The 22602-nt window shown below is 42.5% G+C and overlaps 1 protein-coding gene across 9 annotated transcripts in view; it reads right to left on the reverse strand.

Moving 5' to 3' along the window:
* The window catches only part of fat3a (FAT atypical cadherin 3a), a 184378-nt gene that overhangs the window by 128854 nt on the left and 32922 nt on the right, over nt 1–22602 (reverse strand). The window contains exon 1 of one of the 9 annotated variants that reach the window (XM_069534008.1): nt 15849–16035. The exons of the other annotated variants lie outside the window; for them this stretch is intronic. The gene's annotated coding sequence lies outside the window, so the exon portion shown is untranslated. Of the gene's footprint in view, nt 1–15848; nt 16036–22602 lie in introns of those variants that run through there. 9 annotated transcript variants of the gene reach the window in all.

The following is a 22602-nucleotide window of genomic DNA, read 5'->3' on the forward strand; positions in this document are numbered from 1 at the left end:
CTACCTCTTCTCCTGCCTTACCTTAAACCCAACCACCTCTCTTTTTCCTTGTCATCTGTTTGACTTTTCTCATATTCTCCATTGACTTTCATAATTCTCCCTCCCTCCTTTACCCACTCACCCAGCTAATGAAATTTGGGAACAAATGTATTTCCTTCAAAGTCATTGCATGAAGTCTTTATTGGCACATAGGCCCTGCCAGAGATTTTACAGATAGAGACACATCCAAAAACTCTCCTACAAAAAGCTCAAAACAAAAGCACACAATTAAAGAAGCACTTTCCTGTTGAATGCTTTCTAATGAACCCACATTGGTGGCCAGAATAAGGACATTGACCTGCATCTGAACTGAGTGACAAAAGGTGGAAGAGCTGATGAAGAGGTTTAGGAAAGTTTTCGACTGCAAGCTCAAAGAGAGAAAGCTGATGGACTAAGTTACAAAGTGGTACAACCACTTGTTTATCAACTAAAAGTGATCGAACAATCACTCTACATCTTTGTGACAGTCAGGCATACTGTGATTTTTCTAATAATCTAAAGGCCAAATACCAAAAACTGAAAAACACTGTTCTAATGAAAACAATTGATAAGACAGGTCAAATAATATATGAGGACATGTATTCAATAGACTAAAATAATAAAATGGAATTAACTAAATTCTCAATGTTCTCTAAAAGACAACATCTTGCACAATCATACACAGGAAAAGCTGTTGTAATATGTTCTAGAACATGAAGTGGGGTAGAACATTTAATTGCCCTGATAACCATTTCTGTAAGTGCAAGACAGCCACTTACTGAAGAAAACCAAGGGAGAAATGGGAATATGATCTTCTGTTTTAAAAATACCTGGGGTTCGTGTGGTTAGAGTCTTTGCTTCAAGCAATGTTTAGTTTAACCACAACTAGAGAGTGGAGGTTTATGTGAGGTTTGTCGGTCAGGCCTGGAGTCACAAACCGACCAATTGCATTATGTGGGGAATTTCTCTTACTCTTTCTCACACACGCACAGGCACACGCACACACACACACACAGACATACACAACCTATGTTAATCAAATAATGCAGCCACAAGGACAAAATGGCTGCAGAAAATGAAGCAGTGTTTCACACATTGTGAATTCCCCTCCCCCAACTTCACTCAGCTACTGGAGAATATGAGAGCCCCCATGTTTACCCAGTTTAGCACTCTGAAAGAGGAAGAGGAGAGAAATATTGGGCAGTGGAGGATTGCAGTTTAAATGCTTTGGGAGAAGAGAGAAGGTAAAGACAGAGTTCAGGTCTGTAATATCAATTACTTGACCTGCAGCTCAACGCTACAACAGGATGGAGAAGGGAGGGAAATGTGTGGGTCGGTCCTCTTTGGTAACATGTTAAGAGCAAACACACTGTACTGAACATGGGTTCATCCATCTACTAATTCCAGGAAATCTCTGTCTGTCTGTCTGTCTGTCTGTCTGTCTGGGCTTTTGCTCGTGTTTTAGCATGATCATCATTGCCAGCCTCAGGACATGAACAGTTCGTGTGTTGTGTTTCATTTCGGTGAAAATGGTTGTTGTGGGTGACACTGGCTGTATGAGCGGCAATGTTGCGTTGCTGAATGTCTTGCTTTTTGGTTATCCGGGTAGAGCAGCAACACTGCCTGCATGAGCACCACATCTCAGGGGTGTCAGGTTTGTGAGTTTCAAGTTCAATGATTTGCAACACTTCAGCGATTATGCTGACTGAATCCAGTAATTTGTTTTAACAAGGTTTTTATTCTTAATGTAGGACTGGAAGGTGAACGCTTTCATAGTGCAAAGTCCTAGGATTTTGTTGAGTATATAGTCTTCTTTTATTTGAGGAAATGCAGTAGTCATACAAGAAGCCCATGTGGCAGCTCTGATGCAGGCACACAGCAGAAACGTACCCTGTCTGAACAACAAACACCTGTGCGACAGAGCCATCATGTGCCGCACATGCAGCCAGCATGGCTCAGGTGTCACAATGTATAGCATATCCATATTGATGAAACTTTACTTGATACTTTGTGCCTCGTGATGTTAAATGTAGCGGGTGAACTTGGGTCAGAAGAGTGTGTCAATTGTCAACCTCTGAAATAGCTGACGTTTGATCAAGCAAATCATTCAAACTTATATAAAAAACACACACCAACAGTAGTTAAGAAAATTAAGTTTCATTATTTGATTTTTTTTTTACTTTAAAACCAGGTATGATAAGTGCAAAATGTTCTAACTTTACTCTGCACCATACATACACTGTATATGGTGACTATCTGGTCACACAGTGTATCTCTGAGTGATTACCCAAAACTTCTTACTTCTAAATTCAGACAAACTGAGGTCGTAATTGATCCTAAACATCTTAGAAAATCACTGTCTGAACAGATAGTCACCTTGGATGGTGTCAGTTTGGCCTCCAGTTCCACTGTGAGGAACCTTGGAGTTATGTTTGACCAGGACATGTCATTTGACCAACATATAAAACAAGTCTCTAGGACAGCTTTCTTCCATCTGCACAATATTAAGATCATTAGAAACACCTTGTCTCAGAAGGATGCTGAGAAACTAGTCCACGCATTTGAAACCTCTAGACTAGATTACTGTAACTCTTTATTATCAGGATGTCCCAGGAAGACTGTAAAAAGTCTCCAGTTCGTCCAAAATACTGCAGCACAAGTGCTGACAGGAACTAGGAGAGATCGCATTACTCCTGTCTTAGCTTGTAAAATTCAGAATAGAATTCAAGATTCTGCTCCACAGATTTAAAGCTTTTAACAATCAATAAAAAAATAATATATCAAAGAGCTGATAACACTGTTTTGTCCCAATAGATCACTTTGTTCCCAAAATACAGGCTGTCTTGTGCTCCCAGAAATCTGTAAGGGTAGAATGGGAGGCAGAGCCCTCAGCTACCTCTCCTGTGGAACCAGCTCCAACTCTGGGTTTGGGAGGCAGAAACCATCTCTATATTTAAGGTTAAACTAAAAATGTTCCATTTTGATAAAGCCTATAGTTAGCGCTGGATCAGGTGAGTCCTGAACCATCCCTTAGTTATGCTGTTATAATATATATTTTACAAAACAGTTTTTGCCATTCACCTATTCACACACATTCATGCATATGTGCAGCACTTTCTCTATGAAAAGAGGGTTCAGTATCTTGCCCAAGGACACTTAGGCATGCAGTATGGGGGAGAGACTTGGATCGAACTGCCAACATAATAATAATATCATAGAATGGGCCCTTTATGTTTAAATACATTATATTTACACATCAAGAGCAGGTCCTCTCTATGGAGGCCGCCATGTTACTGTGGTCCAAACTGGATAAACTAACCACCTTTTGAGTTTTTAAAACAACTGAAGGCTACTTAAGGTTCTCTTTATTGTTTGGAAGGGGAGGGTGAGGTGATTGGTATTCAGCTACAACTGGCAACTTCACCACCAGACACTAAATTCTACACACTGAACCTTTAATGTCCTGCAACATTAAAAAGTTATAAACTAATTCTAACCATGAGCCCAAAAAGCGCTTTGAAGGTGTATCAAAAAGGGAGGTTCAACACCCAAACGTTTTTTTCAAAATGTTAGCCATACAAGTGCACACACAAACACACAGAGATAATGAATCCAAGTGAGCAGCCATATCTGTATCTCCAAGTCTTGACTCTATGAAAGAAGAAACTCAAGCACCAAGGACGACTGCTACTCTCTGCAGTACTTTAATAAAGATGAGTGGCATACACACACTTTTTAAAGGTCTGATACAAAAATACACACAGAGATGAACAAAGACACACACAAAGTGAAAAAGCAGCTTTGACCTTGAAGCTGCCTAAAGAAATACTATCTCTAGTCACGGTCATCTGGCAGCTGGATAAGCAGCGTTCCACATTCATTCAGGCAATTTTCAGATCCATATGAGTTGAATAAAAAAGAGAATGTGGCTCAGAATCATAAATATTCATGATTTGCAGCTCCCTTTAACTAAGACTGGCTTTACTACTCTAGGGGCCTGATCTACTAACATCCCAAATAAAGAGTGCTAAATTGCGTGTGCATTATAACAGATTGCACATTTGGTTGGTGGGTGTTTTGTGGGTGATTTATTAAAATAAGTTCGTAAATGATAACAGGTGCATATATGGTAGAGGCAGTAGTATTTAAATTAGTGATTTGCATGCATTTCTGGTTTACACCATGGAGCATTATGGAGAGCAGAGTGACCGCAAGTGCAAAGCAAATTTTAATGTCATGGAACTGAAGTTGTTAGTGGAAGAGGCAAACAAACATGTTGTTGAGCTACAGCAAATAAATATTAATATAACTCAAAGAAACGGGAGAGTATCTGCGAGCAAGTAAATGCTGTGGGTAAAACAAAAAGAACAACCAATGGAATTAAGAGAGGATGGCAGAAACTAGCTCATAATAAAACCTTGGCAAATAAAATATGTGGGGGGCTGGTGGAAGAGATGCCTCGGACCAATATTGCGCAGGAGGCAAGAGATGTGTCCTCTGGCATTAGCGCTCAGGTGCGATATTCGATCCATTGTAGCCCACACAGAGCGCACACCAAGCAGCTGGTCAGCGCTGTAACTGGTGTGACGATGGCCATCAGTGCCCTGGCAAGAGAGGGATTATTTTTGCTTCTGCGAATCCAAACATGCTAACATGAGCAGAACAAACTCGTTCTCTCCGTCTTCTTCCATGCCGTCTCCTCCTCACCACAATAACTGCAGACATCTGTGTGCAACATTGTGCCAATTATCATCAACCTTTCAAACGTAATAAATATAGACACAGTCACAACCACCGCAATTATTTTCAGGCTTTGTAAATCACAATGCTTATGCTAAATGAAAGTATCTACATCTACTTACAATATTTTGTGCACTCGGGTAGAAATGCCCGATATTACATATTCATTAGGGCAAACGTACTAAATAGACCGCGGTTGTAATTCTGCACGTAATCCTCAGTGCGCACCATATATCAGCTTGCATATTTTTTTGCCGCCGTAATCAAGTTCGCATACGTTTTTACATGCACAAACCTTTAGTAGATCAGGCTTTTAGTGTGCATGGGATGGTTCCCACTTGCCTTGTTTCAGAGATGCAGAAAGCACTCGTTTTTCACCAGAGAGGCGTGGGTGCTGCTGTGATTCAAGAAGATATACCCTTTATCTCACACACCCACACACACACCAGAGTGGGTGCATTGCAGAGTAGTAGAAATAATTGCATAAGACTGACTTCGACACCCTATTTACTTTAGAGGCTCTAAAGAAAGACGGGGACAGCTTGAAGATGTTTGTGTGTGTGTGTGTGTGTGTGTGTGTATGTGTGTATGTGTGTGTGTGTGTGTGTAAGTGAAAGTAAGCGAGGCAGTGTACCCATGCAGAGCTGTATAAGTATGAGAGCTGTAGCAATGTCCTGCTTCTGTTCCTACTCGGCCCATTTGTTCTGCTCTGGAAGCTGTGATCCATTTAAAGCTTGTGAGTGTGTGTGTGTGTGTGTGTGTGCATGTGTGTGCGTGTGTGGTGTTCATTATTCCTAACCTTACCATGTAACACTACCCTCACCATCTCCCTCCCAGAGTCCCCAGAGGTATTGAGCTGTAGAGGCAGAATACAATATGGGGAGGATGTGAAGAGGAAACATGAGGAGGAGGAGGAGGAGGAGGAGGAGGAGGAGGAGGAGGAGGAGGAGGAGGAGGAGGAAGATTGGTGTCTGATAAATCGTTTAGGCCAGAACAAAAAAAAGTAAATGATTGAGAAGTGAAGTTATGTAGTTCCTCAAATGGATATATGCTGGCGCCACTAGAGTTCCAGCGGAATGTAGTCAACAGTCTCAGTTTGAAGGTTCACATCATGTAAATGGTGGCAAAGATTCCAGTACTTATTGCTTATGAGCGCTCACATCATCATACAACTCAACATGGCCGGATGTTGTGGTGGAACAAGTAAACTTAAGTAAAAGTAACAATAAGTACAATAATAATAATATGTATAAAAATATTCCATTATATATATATATAATAGAAAATAATATACAGTACACCAAAGCTATGTATAGTATACTTTATACTATAGCTATTGTATAAATGTTAGTGTATCTGTAACTACAACTATAACTGTATGTTACTGTAGCTTCAGTTCACCTAAACCCCGACCCCATACTCTACCACCCTGTAATGTTATATAATATGGAATTTAACAATGTACTTTTAAGTTTAGATTAACATTCATGTCCTGTACTGAAGTGGCATATTTCAGAATATTCACATATTCACAGAAATCACATTAACGCTGACCCACATTGAACAGTAACTTTTAGCACCAGCCACCTATCAAGGCTGGATCAACACACAGTGAAAGAAATAGGTCAAAGGTTCAGCTCCAAACTAATTAGCAATAAATTCTTCTTGCTGACATTCTAAAATGGCAGCAAACTTATTAAATCGTGACAGACACCTGCATAAACTGGTCTGAATTCATGTCTCTGTGTGTGTGTGTGTACTTGTACTTTTATATGTCGTATATTTGTGAGGACCATTTTGAGCATAGACCTTAGAGAGTGGGGACATATTTTGGAAGTGAGGACATTTTGGCCCCTGTGTGTGTGTTGTCCAAACTTTCTAAGCGCTGATGGATAATTCCACATGGTGAATCAGCTTGACACAATTAGGCCGAATGTAAGAAAACATTGAGAATGTCAAACAAAGTGTCCAGCAAACGGACTGGACTGATGAATGATTAGCAGAGCTACTATAGGTAGAAGCAGCTGTTGATGTGAAACAGGCCACCCACAAAACACAGAGGATAATTTAATTTTCCAGCCTCATGCCACCTTTTGATATTTTTTGTCTTTTTCAGGTATTTGCATGCAACATTTGTGGAATTATAACACAGATGCTTTGTACAACAAGGTCCAGAGTTATCTCCATCTGTTGAGGAGTGTACAGAACAATATGAAGGATTTTTTATGGCCTTTGTCTGCAGGTGGTGGTGTAGATGCATTGAGAGGGACAGGGAAAGACTCAAACTGGTTAAGAGGGCCAGCTAGGTCTTGGACTATGCTCTGGACTCCACTGAGGAAGATAATGAGAATAGGGTGGTAGCAAAGCTGAAATGCATCATAGACAACACCTCTCACCCCCTACGATGCACTGTGGGGACCATAAGCAGCATAGGAAAGAACACTTTCGCTTTCCTTCATTCCCACTGCTGTCAGACTCACACCACCACGATTAATAAAATAAATGTTGCACAGTTTTTCATATCAAAACTACTTAACACACACTTTCCTCTTTCTAATTAGTTGAAAGATCATTGTGTTTGAATGTACATCTTTTTTAAGTCACATGAGCAGCTTGAATCTTGATATAGATTAGATCATTTACTGCTGAGTGAGCTCGTGGGGGGCAAAACAATCCAACACTGAGGAATGTGATTCATGTACCATCACAATGCCTGAGCAATAGAACCTAACTGACTTTAAATATCATAAGCATTGCAGTGCAGTTCTTTTCCTCTGTGCCAGTTGTCCAAAAACCACATCAACGTAAAAGCACATCAGTGAGTCACAATGTTGCACTGGGTGACATTTTTCTTCATCATCATGAACACAAACACATTGTAGTTTAGACACAGTCCCACACTGTTCTGCTGCACAAACGTTGATGAGTACTATTCAGACCAGCTGTTTTAGGTGGACTATAAGTTCATTGTAACTCTAAATATTTGCATCAACTATAGGAACCAATCGGTTTCCCACAGGCAAATAATAAAGGAAAATAATACATACGTTTACAATAATAATAAAAAACTTTATCTGTATACCCACAATCTGATATGTTGTTTCTCCAAAGAATGCCTCACAAGTCTGATAGTCATTCCATTCTATCTTTTTCTAAAAGTCGTAGTGGATTCATTGTTCCGTGGGTCAATTTGTATCTTTGCATTATTTAATTTAGGGCTTCAGCTATCAATTATTTAGCTCTTGAATATTCCATCTATTATTGAGTATTTAAAAATTGACTCTTCCTTAGTATAGATCTTAAAGGTCCAGTATGTAAGATTTAGATAAAAGGGATCTATTGGCAGAAATTGAATATAAGATAATCCTAGTAATGTTTTCACTAGTGTTTCATCTAAATTGTATGAATTGTTGTTTTCTTTACCCTAGAATGGGCCTTAATACTTTATATTTACATGGAGGGGGTCCTCTCTATGGAGGCATGGACAAACTAAACAACATTTGAGTTTTTATGACAACAGACGTCGACCACAGGTTTGCTTTCACGTTTGGAAGGGGAGGGTGAGGTGAGGGGTACTCAGCTGCAAAATGCAACTTCCCCTCTAGATCCCCTCTAGAAATTCTACACACTGAACCTTTAAGCTCAAGTGGATTCTTTAATTCACATATTATAAGAGCATGCTAAATATGAAGCAACATACAGTGTGACGGTAACAAGCAGCCATTCAACCATTCACACACACATATATACAGTAGCAGTGAAGCAGCAGAACAAGTGACACCTCACCTCACCCTCCCCTTCCATGCATGTAGAACCTACAGTGGCCTTCAGGTAACATACAAATATGAAAAGCCCTCTCTTGAGTCAGTGTTTTTTTCTTTCTTGACTAGTGTAGAAACATGGTGGTTCAACATGGCAGACTATGTTGATATAAAGGGCTTGTTCTAAGATAACAATAATTAACATTTGTAATTTCACATGATATGAATACATTAATCTGATGATGTAAACCCCCTGAATCATACTTTTTTTTTTACCCTTCATCTCATTTTGTCTCTATCATTTTTTGAGAGGCTGCACCATAGTAAAGTTCTGTTACACACACAGAATCCATGTGGGTGGCCCAATGCAGCTTGTTAGATTTTTTTAACTGCTTCCTCCAATAAAAACACTTTGTTAATCCAACAACTGTTCTCCAGTGTTCAGTTTGGCTCCTGTGGTCCATCAGGTACAAGAGTAAAAAAAGTGCAAATAAAGAAGAACATGAAACACTGTCTTTTGACTGTCTGAGTCCCCAGACAAACAAAAAGCTTCTTCGCTAATTTTTATGCTACCTCACAATGTTTCTAAAAGGTTGAACACTAAGTTAACTGGAGGCAGAGTTATAGTACACAGACTTTGGGTTAAGACTTGTCATTTTCCGATTCTACTTCGGAATTGCAGCAAGCCAGCCTCCACAGTATGAGGTCTAAGAGTGCATAACAATTACATGACTATTTTAGTCTTGATTGTTTGTTGGATTCGTCACTAGGATGCTTTGTGTAGAGGAGAAGCCTGCAGCCATATCAGCCACAATGTGTTAAGGTGAGACAAGATGTATGGAGCCCAACTGGGACTTAACTGCAAGTAAAAACTGATGCAAAAAAAGTACAGCATTGTATAAATGGGTGAATGTAAAACTGAACTGTAAAGTACTATGAGTGGTCATTAAGACTAGAAAAATAGTACATAAATACAGACCTATTGAAAAACTGACTTTCTGAGTTCTCTAAACTTTGTGATTTGCAGTCTGGAGACATTGGAATTACACTCACAAAAAACAATTGCATAATGCAACCACTCATTACAACATATCACAAAGGCTTAAATTTGTAAATGGTTTGTATGTATTTGTATATATCTTTATATCACTCATTCACACACATATTCATACATCTGCAGCACTTTCTATTCCACACACTACCCACACAGCCATCAGGAGCAATTTTGGGGTTCAGTACACTTTGGCATGCTGAATGGGTGAGACTGGGATCGAACCAACTGGTTGGTGGACAACCCGCTTTCGCTGATGAGCAGTAGCCCATGGCACTTACATACATACACATGGATTATCTGTAATCCTCTATTGCTTAACCTTGAAAACAACAAAATAAAGTCCTATGGTTTAACCATTTTCTATTAAGCAGTCAGCAAGCAGGTTGGATTAGAGGAAAACAGAAGATGAAGAATAAATTGTAAAAAGTCTGTATTTATTTACACACACACACACACACACACACACACACACACACACACAAACACACACACACACACATCACTCACACACTGCCAGCATAGCCGTAAGGGGCAATTTGGATCATTCATTATCGTAGCCAAGGACACTTCAGCACACAGAATGGGGGAGACCTGAGCCACAGTTGTAAGTGCAAATTTATAAATTAGCTTGCTTATATGTAATGGAAAAATATACTCAGTGACCATCTACTCTGTAAGTTGAAAGTTCCTTTACCCTGTGCACAGAATATTCTGGTATGATAAGCAAATGCGACCCTCAGAGCTTATTTGAGCTAGTGCTGATTGTGCTAAAACACTGCAAGATGTTTTCCACCATCTGACGACAGCTGTGGATGTTCCCACTACTACAACTGTGTAAACTGGAGTACCATAAATATCCAAAGAAGGGAGTTCCTCTTGGTCAGACTTCTAAACCACGCTACGGTGTTAAGAACTCTGTCTTATTCAGCTAAATATGGACTCTGTCATGTTTCCCTGTTGTATTTCCTACTTAAGTAAAATGTCAAAGACAATTTTTCTCTTAAGGCTCTTTATTTTATTTCTCTCACCAAAAACTTTCCACCACTAACTTGCCGATGAGGATGGAATTGGACGCATGACCTGGACCTCGAGGGAAAGACAGAAGGCTGAACATCTGATTCCTCCCTACGGATGAGAAGCTGTCATCCAACGGAGTCAGGTTCGCCGATCCAATCCAGATGTGAAAGGATAGAGAAACCATGCGGTGAGAGAAATTTAAATTTACTACAATACTGACAATACTTCTGTACTGTTACTGTAAGGACCTATTGATCCATTTTTACTTGGCTTGGGAGTTAGAGTTGTCCACTAACCAGAAGTCTATTTGTTAGATTCCTGGATCATTTGTCTGGATTTCAAAGTGACCTTAGGCAAGATAAAGAACCCCAAATTGCCCCAGACAGCTGTGCACACAGTGGAATGGTGTGTGATAGAAAAAAGCAAGTATACTTGTAGTCTTGTATAACTCTGTGAATGCAACTTGTACTGTAAATAGTTCTGAGTGGTAAAAATGATAGTAAAAGAGTTATACAGTCCATTTCCTATTCACAGTTTGGCAGTGTGTCATAGTTGTTTTTTGTCGTGTTGTTTAGTATTGATGTATGCAGCAGAGTAAGAGAAGTAGAGCGCTGACAGCACGACCCAAATTCTGCCAGATTTATTGAAACAAATGAATGAATCCTATCCAGGCAGTCAAGTGGATTAAATGGGATTCCTAAATCTCAGTCTAAGACAACTCAAACAGTTCAAAGAGAAATTGGAAAAAAGAGAGAGCGGATTGCAACTCTGTCCAAAATGAAACAGAAGAAATGTAAACCATTTCAAACAGACTGGAAAGCTTACAGTATGTATGTAAAGGAAGGAGAGAAAAGGTAAAAACAGAGAACACAAGATACTTAACAAGTACAGATACAAACAGAGCAATCTACTAACACATTGTATCCTTGTCTTTCTGAGCATAAGAGGAAAGGTGGAAGAGTCAAGTTTGGCAAAGGGAGAGGTCGTGGGTGTGGAGGAAGAGGTGGAGGGCAGACCCTGGAGACAGCATGCCACTCCCCAGATGAACGCAAACACATGATGATTCACCAGAAGTATTTGATTTCACAATGTACACTAATAATGAAGGATATAGAAAGTTTCCACAGTTCATTTTGTTAAATTCAGGAAAACCTGTATTGTTTCTTGTAGACTCAGGGACTAAAACTTCAGTTTTGAAATCCGATGCACAATCAACACCTCCAAAGAAAAGTGGAAGAACATGCATCACAGTAGGAGCATTGCTCAGTGCCTCTAAGATGTGAACTGCACAATAACGAAACACTCATTGTTAGTGTCAACACACTGTCCCATAAATTTGATGGGCTCGGGTTGAGAGGTCAGAGGTCAGACGCAGCTCCTCCTTTTTGTCCAGATATGGTAACGTCTGGCTCAGTCTGGCTAAAAACCGCCAAGATGGCGTTGAACAATTTCGAAACTCACAGCTTCAAAATGGCAGTTCACAACATCATGCTAGGTTGCCACTTGATTGCAATGAGCTTCTTTATATATTAAAAACAACACTGTACGCAAAAACTCATAAATTCAAAGCTATGAAAAACCTCCACATGTAATGTCATGAACACTACATAGAACAACTAGGGAAAAGTGAAGAGACCTGGAGAGTAACTCAGGGCAATGTGAAGACAGCAACTTAGATCACATTTCTACTCTTACTAACTGTGCATTACAATCATTTTCCTAAAAGACACATACTTGCTTCACATGTTAGGTGGCCTTCTTCAAAGCAGACAAGGCTATTATCTGTCCTCAATATTTGTGCATGAATATTAATTAATCTTTGAATCAGGTAATCTATCATGCTTTCATGACTAGCAACCAGAGTCACCCTCCAAGGTTGACTATGGGTTCTGGGGGGTCATTTCCAGCCTTGTTTCTGCTTTTCAGAGGAGAGTCAATAGAACCAAGCTGAAAGGCATCTGCAAGGATGAGTGGCAGAGGAGTGGATGTTAGAACTTTGTGCCATTGAACTCATTAGAGGTAATTGGCTTTGCAGTTTTGACCCTTGCTTTGTTACATTGCTTACAGCTAGTATACTAACATGGCTCATCCATCCATAGCTCATAACCTAAACTTTTTTATTTTTTATAAATCCCAAACAGGCAACTTAAAAATCTAGTTAAATAGCTAATCCTATTCTGAATCCTTAATAAAGTATTCATTAATCAATCATTATATCCTTCTTATAATTTATTGAATTAATTCTTGGAAATATAAAATGTCAGAAAAGTCCAAAATACCTATCACAATTTTCTGAAACCATGTGACAAAGGGTTTCCAGTTTAGTAGGACTGAAAAGAAACAGCAGATGGAAGTAGAGGAAAAAAATCAACCCGCAACAATCGTATTACAAAGGTCAGGTTCTATGTTTATTTTATCTGATAATTTATATTAAACTAAATAGAAGCAAATTGTTTATTTTGTTGCCACCTGGGTGAAACCTACTTACTTACAGCACTGCACAATGTGGGGTATCCTGATTGGTGAGTATTCATGCAGAGGAGCACTGACAGCATCACTGAAAACCCTTTTCCCATAGAATGATGTGTATAAACTAAAGTAAAACAGGAAATTTGACTCGATAATATATTATATTGGTATATTGTTAAAGGTTAGGTTAGCGACGTATAATCAAAAGATATTTTGTAAATGTCTGCAAATATCTCCTCACTGACTGCTAACTGTATGTTCTGTGTGTATGTGTTACACAGAGTACAGTTTACCCAAAGAAAATAATTCAACAGTGGAGAGAGCTCTGGGGTTGAAAGAGATCAAGTTTTTCTGTTTCTGCTTGACAGGACGTTAACACTTTTCTTCTTTTCTTTTGCTCACGTTTGGTCAGTATTGTGTTGTCCTTTTTGCTAATGTATGTGGAAGCTAATTCTAACTTTTTAGAAATTAGTGGTTACCCTTGGCAATGCCTGTTCAGGAATGTGGGGGTGGTGCTTATGATGGTCCATTGAAGGGAGGGATGTTTTTGTTTTGATCCTGAGTTCAAATATCAAATTATTCCCCATAATCAATTATCCAACTGTCAATTAACATATTTGGCAAGTCACAAATACTTTGACACTGACCAAATATGTAAAATGTTAAAACAACGTATTAGTTTTTCACAAAAATATCTAAACTTACGTTACAGTATCTACCTGTAGTGATTCCAGTATCTTAAAACTATTTTATGGCTCTGTTTGGACTAACAGCTCTTGGTTAAGGTTAGAGAAAGATCCAGGTCTGGCTCAATACAATAAAGTTCACAATGGTTTCAGACACATGTTTATTTAACCAAAGCTACAAACGTTCACTGAACTTAACCAAAGTGCTGTTATTAAAGCAGACTCTTCTTCTCCTGCTTCATCCCCTCCACAAACTGAGCTTGGTGTGTTAATGAAAGGACAACCTTATGGAAACATTCAGTGAGCCACTTATCAAGAACTGAACCCGCATACGATCCTGGAACACACAATTCACTTAATGAATTTACGGTGCAAATAAGTGACTTTTCGACGCACACTGCATCCTCTTCAGGGGTATAAATATGAGTTGTCTCTCATTGATAAATAAGGGTGGTAGGTAATAATCAATACGCCACAATTTGATCGGACTCATACAAACAAGGTGCTACAATGTGAAATAATGTGAAGCAGCAGTCAACCCAGTGTTGCTAATTACAGGAAGTAAAAATCTGTGTCATAAAATAAACATAAATCCCACTTTTTGAGGACAAAGAATACAAATAACATTAAGCGGCATCATTCTTCAAAGTGCTGTTATTGCCTAAACCAGTGTTTTTCCAAGTTGGGGCCTAAATAATAATATGCAAAAATAAAAAAATTTAATCTAATTTTTTTTTTAATCATTTATCATAAAATAGAATTTATTTATTATTTTTTAATCATTATTATAAAATATAATGTATAATAATATATAATATCAAAATGTTTTCCATGCTCATGATTGCCTGCCTGTCAAAACATCATTCATGACTTCATGACGTCGTGTGTAGACCTGGTGGTTTGCGCCCTTTATCAAGCTGCTTTGCGGAGGATCTGATTGAGATGACAAACTCAGGGGATTTAAAACTGAACTTTGAGGCTCTTCCCCTGTCTAACTACTGGCTACATGTAAGAAAGGACTATCCCACCCTGGCTGACAAGGCACTGAAATGCCTTCTCCCTTTTGCAACAACCTACTTGAGTGAGTCTGGCTTTTCAACTTTAAAGGTATTCAAAACAAAACATAGAGCTCGTCAATGACATGCGTATGGCACTGACAGACATTAAGCCCAGGCTTGAAAAACTGTATAGGAGCCACCAAGCCCATCCCTCTCACTAGTGTAATCTCTGTCTGTCACTTCCAGACACACACACACACACACACACACACACACACTTGAGAGAGGTTTGATTTCTTTTGTTCTGTTCTTATCATCAACAGTTTGTTGAAAAGTTTGTAATTCAGTGGGAATATAATACAGTGTTGAAAACATGTTAGTTAATAATATTCTTATGCTAAACAAATGTAATAATTATTGAACAGTGAATAAAAGTAAGAAAAACATTCTAAAAGTTGATGTTTCTTAACATATTTTGTAGCATTGTCTGTGGGTTTGCAAAGGGGGTCCCCAGCCAGAAGCTAATGCTGTTTGGGGGGCTATGGTATGGAAAAGTTTGGGAACCCCAGGGCTAAACCACAGATCGCTTGGATCTCAACCCTGCTCTGATGGCTATGCACTTTGTACTTTGTCTGCCACATCGACCACCCCCTGATGATACTTCTCCTGTAGTAGATGTAATTTGTCATTCATTTGGAAAATACATTTCTTTTGTTCATAATGCACTTCCAACAAGACATATTTGCTCTTGCAGTTTAGTTGCATAGAAAAATTTTTTCATTCCTTTTCTTCACTGGAAGTCTGGGCTCACAGGGGCAAGGTGGGGTGGTCAGGAGAACACACAACATGGTTGACCTATCCTATCAGTCTGGCCAGGGAGCACCTTTGCAAGAGCTTGCTTGCATTGTTATAGACAATATATAATCAATGCCAACGCTGATCAACTAGAAAGTGCTGTATGAAGTTACTCCTCTGTGAGCAGATTCACTGACTTAAATGAGATAAAATGAGATTTCACCATTATTAATGTGGGTGTCAGGAAGCCATTTCACCAACTTTACTGTCTCACTCTGATTGTAAACAAACAAACAAACAGCTCACTGACCTGCAGAATCTTGTGTGTCGTGCTGCAGAGCCCAGATGACACATCTCTCCACCACCTCCCTCTGACTCTCAATCCCAACCAGTTACTGTCATTTAATTTCTTTGCTTTTTACTTTGTCATTCTCCCCTCCTCTTCCCTGACTTCACTTTCCCCATCTCTGCTAGAGTGAGCTCAGGTCTAAAACTCGTTAGTTCTGGCACCTTATAATCTGTTACAAACAAAGACTGGCCAAGATTTAGGACTACTGCACAGTTTCACACTTGCATGCATTTCCCAGAGAACCTGCACAGACACACACACACACTTCTGCCTCAGTTCATGTATGGGAGGGACTAACAAACTGAACGTTACCTCTGTCTCTATCAGTTATTCAGTTTGTCCATCAGTCTTTTGTTTTTTCTTTCTCCCTTTCTCCTCTATATACAGTTATAAATTGAGGTCTGGTGGGTGGGGGCTGGGTGCTGGGGTTGCCATGGCACTGAATGCCAGTGACTCTGGCTCTGGCAGTGCCTATTGCCTAGCATTCCTACATTTTAACACTAACACTACTCCTCTTGGCAACTGCAATAACAGTTAGTAACAAACATAACGGTTTAGAATTGAGATCACCATCCCACACCCTCTTCACAAGCCAATAGAAGTCTGGGCTATGTGTATGTAAAATCTATTCACAAATCTGGGCACTGACAAACAGATCCACGCCTAAGCACTAATAACCAACAGTCCTTTTTAACTGCCATCTCTAAGTTGTATAAGCCATGAAGCTATAACGGGTATGGTTTGGACCAAAATGCAGCACAACAAGCATGGACAGTTGGTAACAGTCTTTATTCTCAGCGTAGCTCACAGCAGATCAGGTGGCAGGCAATACAAACAGCAAAAGGCAGAAGACTTGGTCAGGGACGGAAGGCAGAGGTGATTACCAGGTTTCAGACAAGGCAGGTTAGTCAGAGACAGGCAGGGTCGGTAACAAAGAATCAGTCCGGAGATGAATGCTGGAAAGTCTTGCATGAAGGCATTGAACAATCTGGCAACTGACTGAGAGTGGAGCTGGTGGGGTCGTCAGATGAGGAATCCCCTGAAGAGCAGAGGGAGTCTTCCACATCTGGAGCAGAGGGCGTGGACCCAGCGGAAGCACTATGACGAGGCACCCTGGACGAGACAACTGCCTTAGTGGGCTGTTCTGGGTGTTGCTGATGGAAGTCAGCAATGAGATGGGGTCCCAGGATGTAACGGGCAGGAACCCATGACCTATCTTCTGACCTGTACCCCTCCCAGTCGACCAGATACTGGATGCTCCTCCCACGTCGTCGGGAACGGATCAGACGTCGCACAGTGCAGACAGGACCTCCATCAACAAGGCGAGGAATCCGGAGGACAGGCTAGCCGAGGCCCCAATGAGGGTGCAGAATTCTCTCCAGAACACAGATGAGAACTGGGGTCCTCAATCAGACACCACGTCGACAGGAAGGCCGTGAGCCATTTTGCTGAACCGGTCCACAACAGTCAGGATGGTGATATGGCCCTGAGAAGGTGGTAGACCTGTGACAAAGTCTAGAAAGATGTGGGACCAAGGGTGATGGGGCACAGGAAGAGGTTGCAGGAATCCAGCAGGGGCCTGATGGGAGGGTTTGTGTTGGCTGCAGACCGGGAAAGCCTTGACAAATTCCCGTGTGTCCTGGTCCAGAGAGGCCCACCAGAACCTCCGCTGCAGTACCTCCTTGGTCCGGTGGATCCCCGGGTGGCAGGTTAGGTGAGTGCTGTGGGCCCACTGCAGAACCTCAGACACAGAGCACCCGGGACGAAGAGCCGGTCGGGAGGGCAGTTGCTTGGCCCCCTCCAACCAATGGCGCCATTCCTCTAGTGCCAGCTTAACCGCTAGTAGCTTGTGGTTACCAATGTCATAATTCATCTCTGCTGGAGAGAGTCGCAGAGAGAAGAAGGCGCAGGGATGGAGCTTCTGGTCATTGGCTGTCCGCTGTTAGAGGACCGCCCCTACCCCAACGTCAGAAGCATCCACCTCCACCACAAACTGTCTGTCAGGGTCTGGCATGCAAAGGATGGGGGCAGAGGTGAAGCGGGCTTTGAGGGCTTTGAAGGCTGCAGCGGCAGGAGAAGACCAGCTGAAGGGGATCTTGGAGGAGGTAAGGGCAGTGAGAGGGGCTGCCATCGTGCTGTACCCACGGATGAAGTGGCGGTAGAAATTGGCAAAGCCAAGGAACCTCTGTAGCTGGTTCCTGGACTCAGGGATGGGCCAGGCGGTGACAGCGGAGACCTTGCTGGGATCCATCTGGATGCTCCCCTGGCTGATGACGGACCAGAGGAAGGCGACCGAGGAGGCATGGAACTCGCACCTCTCAGCTTTTACGAAGAGGGAGTTCTGCAGAAGTCGTTGGCAGACCGTCTGGACTTGGTGGACGTGATCCTCCTTGGTTCTGGAGAAGGTGAGAATGTCATCCAGGTAGACAAAGACATATTTGTTGAGCATGTCATGGAGCACATCGTTTACGAGGGCCTGGAAGCCGGCAGGGGTGTTGGTAAGGCCAAAGGGCATGACCAGATATTCATAATGCCCGGTTGGAGTGTTGAAGGCCGTCTTCCACTCGTCCCCCTCACGGATGCGGACCAGGTAGTAGGCGTTGCGGAGGTCTAGTTTAGTGAAGATGGTGGCCCCCTCCAGGAGCTTGAAAGCTGATGCTCTGAGAGGGAGAGGGTATCGGTTCTTCACCGTGATGTCATTCAGGCCCCGATAGTCGATGCAGGGCCTTAAGGTCTTGTCCTTCTTCTCTATGAAGAAAAACCCTGCACCAGCAGGGGATGAGGACGGGAGGATGATGCCTGCTGCCAGGGAGTCATTGATGTATGCCTCCAAGGCCTTTCTTTCAGGTGCAGACAAGGAGTACAGACGACCTCGAGGTGGACTGGTGCCAGGCTGTAGGTCAATGGCGCAGTCATAGGGACGGTGAGGGGGCAGAGAGGTGGCCTTGGCCTTACTGAAGACCTCTCGGAAGTCATGGTACTCTGGCGGAACCCCGGAGAGGTCAGGAGATGGGATGGTACTATACCGGGGCTGCGGGGCAGAGGCAGGCAGACTTGATGGCACCCGGGACTCCAACCTAGGATGGACCCCTTCGTCCAGTTGATGTGGGGGTTATGACGGCGGAGCCAGGGGTACCCCAGAATAAGAGGGATGTGAGTTGACTTCAGGATATGGAAACTGATAGTCTCATAATGGTTCCTTGAGAGGAGCATCCACACGGGTCTAGTCTGGTGGGTGTCGGTCCCCAGAACATGACCGTCCAGGGCACGGGCAGGGGCTGGCAGGGGCTGTGGAACCTTGTCGATGTCAAGCTGCTGTGCGTCATCAATGAGGGAGACATCTGACCCAGAGTCAATGAATAAAGTCAGGGTGTGTGTGCCCCCTGCCAGCAGTAAGCGGGCATGGCAGAGAGGGCGCCTTTTGGGGAACAGTTCAGAGTTTGGACTCACCAGTTGTGGAGGTGAAGGGGCTGGGAGAGCCCCTTCACCTGCACCACAGAGGATCAGTCAGCACAGGTGAGAGCTGTTAGCTGATTGATCCTCATGCTTGAAAAGGCAGCAGCAGAGCTGCCTCAGGGGAACAGACACTGGGGAGGAGACTGGGTGAAGCTAAAGGTCCAGCAGAAAGTGCTGGACCCTTTAAGTTAAGTGCTTTGTCAGTTCTGTTTGCATTAAATAAAAAGATGTTGCTGAGCACCCAATGGTTGGACTGGTTCGTCTCTGGCTGTCATGGTGGGAACCCCCTGGCATGGTCTACTGCAACACCAGTATTTACCCGCTACCAGTGAGTCCGGGCTTTTACCGGACAACAGGAGATGAAGTGACCGGCTTGGCCACAGTACAAGCGGAGTTTCCCCTGGCGGCAGCGCTGGTGTTCCTTGGATGAGAGTCTGGTTCTGCCAACCTGTATGGATTCAGGCTCCCCTCTCTGTGGAGCAGTCATGGAAGTTGGGCTCTTTGGAGAAGAACGAGCCTGGGTCCTCGTTGCCTCTCCCCACATCGGACCTGGATACGTCGATCCAGCTGTGTCGTCAGTTCGATGAGCCCATCCAATGAAGTGGGGAGATCATAGGAGACCAGCTCGTCCTTGAGGGCCCAGAAGGTAAGCATCACACTGGGCTTCTTTATTCCAACCGCTCTGACGGGCCAGAGTGTGAAAGTCTATGGAGTAGTCGGCCACGGTCTGACCCCCCTGATGTAGACTCAGGAGACCCCCAGTGGAATCCGGACCCCGGGAGTACTCCCCAAATACCTTGCGGAGCTCGGTGGCGAAGGCTTGGACGGAGATGCAGGCTGGAGTCCGACGCTCCCACTCAGCGGTTCCCCACAGGCGAGCCCTCCCAGTGAGGTGGTTGATGGTCAAAGCCACCCTGGCCTCCTCAGAAGCAAAGGTGTGCGGCTGCAGGGCCAACAGGATCGAACAGTACGTGAGGAAAGGATTACAGTTCTCAGGATCCCCCGCATAGCGTTCCGGGGACCCCCCAAACGTGGCTCAGAGAATGGCCCAGGGGGCGCTGGCGGAGGTGTAGCAGAGGAGGATGCTGTAGTAGGGGCTGGAGTTGTCATCTGTGAAAGGGCAGCGGTGAGTTGCTGTACTTGTGCGGCTAACAAAGCTAGTGTCTGCTCCTGGCTAGAAGCTGCTTGCTTCTGGGTGGTGACAGCTTGATGTATCCCTGCTGCAGTGGAATTGAGCAGAGCCTCATGCTGCTGAAGAATGTTCTCCACACTCTCCGGCGTGACTGTGGGGACGCTGTGTGCGCTGGGTCCATGTTGTGGCCAGATTGTACTGTAACGGGAATGGTTGGGACCCAAATGCAGCACAACAAGCATGGACAGTTGGTAACAGTCTTTATTCTCAGCGTAGCTCACAGCAGATCAGGTGGCAGGCAATACAAACAGCAAAAGGCAGAAGACTTGGTCAGGGACGGAAGGCAGAGGTGATTACCAGGTTTCAGACGAGGCAGGTTAGTCAGAGACAGGCAGGGTCAGCAACAAAGAATCAGTCCGGAGATGAATGCTGGAAAGTCTTGCATGAAGGCATTGAACAATCTGGCAACTGACTGAGAGTGGAGCTGGTGAATATATACTGGGCTGATTGCAGGTGATGAGGAGCAGCTGTGTTGGGTTGGTGAGAGGGTGTGGCTTGGCTGGCAGATGAAGCAGAGGCAGAGTCCATGGAAAAGTACTGAGAGGTGGAAGGATGGGAGACTGACTGTGACAGAAGAAGCTTTACCAGGCAGTAGTTAGCAAAGGAAAGGGAGGCAGGAAAAGTAATGAAATAAAAAAAAACTCTAAAAATCATCTGTCGAACAAACTAAGCTATTTTTTTCTAGACTTTATTGCTATTTAACACTGTGGCTAGATTTGTAGCTACATGTTAATACATATGCAGACTTAGCTGATCCTGATTCCACATTGAATTCAGGCATCTCATTGTTAACAGAGCTGAGTGACATAAAGCAGGTGGCGACCCCGAAAAACAACAGGCCTGCTGCAGTTTCTCTTCCATAAAGAACTATATCAGTGTTTTACAACCACAATCCCATTGACTTCCAAACGACCTATGCAAGATGTTGTGCTACTGTGAGATAGGTGAGTCATTTAGAGGAAAATAATTTGTGGTCATAAAGTTACAAGTTTGAGCAAGGTCGTTTTCATAGTGTTGTGAAACAAACTGAATACAATGGCTGTCTGAAGCCACAGAGAACACAACCATACAACACTACAGCCATCTGGAAAATACACTAATGTTTACCACCCATTTTTATTGAATCCTAATATAAGAAGGAAAAAAGTCAACATGACAATATTCAGTGTATAACTTACAGTGGATGGTATAAATCTTTCAGGTTTCCAAAATGATTAAAAGTGAACCTGTATCATTCAAACATGTTACAGCTGCTGCAGATTATACATTACAATGTGTTCTTTAAAAGCCCCATCATGACTAAAACAGATTTCCTGTGGCTGGCTTTCACGGCCGGGCTCAGCTTTCATACCACTGAGGCTCATAAAGGTATCTTAAACATAGGAAGACTAGTAAAAGGTGGCTCCTTTACAGCATGTTTGATGGAAAACATGAAGCTGTCATGTTTGTGCTATGGATACCTTCTAGTTGTCTTGTTGGGGCTAAGCAGAAATAGAGACCTGCAGTGTACATCAGCACATTATGCTAAGTCATTATGACATTTTCCATACCTTAGTTTATCCAGTAAGGCCTTACACTCAGAGCCAGATGGTGATTATTTCCCCAAATCACATAGTGCTGACAAGAATGGAGTGCTCTCATAATGTAATCGACTAATACACACCACTTATGTAAACCCTGTTTGAGCTGGTATTGCTGCCCTTTCTCTCTGCAGACATTTGTTCTTTGCAGTTTCTTGTTATGCTTGACCTGCTCATTAACCAGTTATATGCTTTACTGAAGACCCTCTATTATACACCGAGGAAAACCCTACTAGTACAGCATCAACCAAAAACTGAATGTACAAAATAATGTCACAGCTCTCTCATTTGACCTCAATGCCTCATCAAACTATAACAGCAAATATGTTTCAGATCAGGTTTTTATTAACATATTAAGTGGTGGTCCTCCAATATTTATTTGTTTTTTACTACAAAGAATTGTTCAGTCATAACAAAGTACAATTTATCTGAGACAGGGTTGACATGATCCCTTGAGAGGGATTATTTACTAAAGACAGGACATCTG

The sequence above is a fragment of the Paralichthys olivaceus genome, chromosome 11, assembly GCF_024713975.1.
Source record: "Paralichthys olivaceus isolate ysfri-2021 chromosome 11, ASM2471397v2, whole genome shotgun sequence".
In the NCBI taxonomy this organism is placed as follows: domain Eukaryota; kingdom Metazoa; phylum Chordata; class Actinopteri; order Pleuronectiformes; family Paralichthyidae; genus Paralichthys; species Paralichthys olivaceus.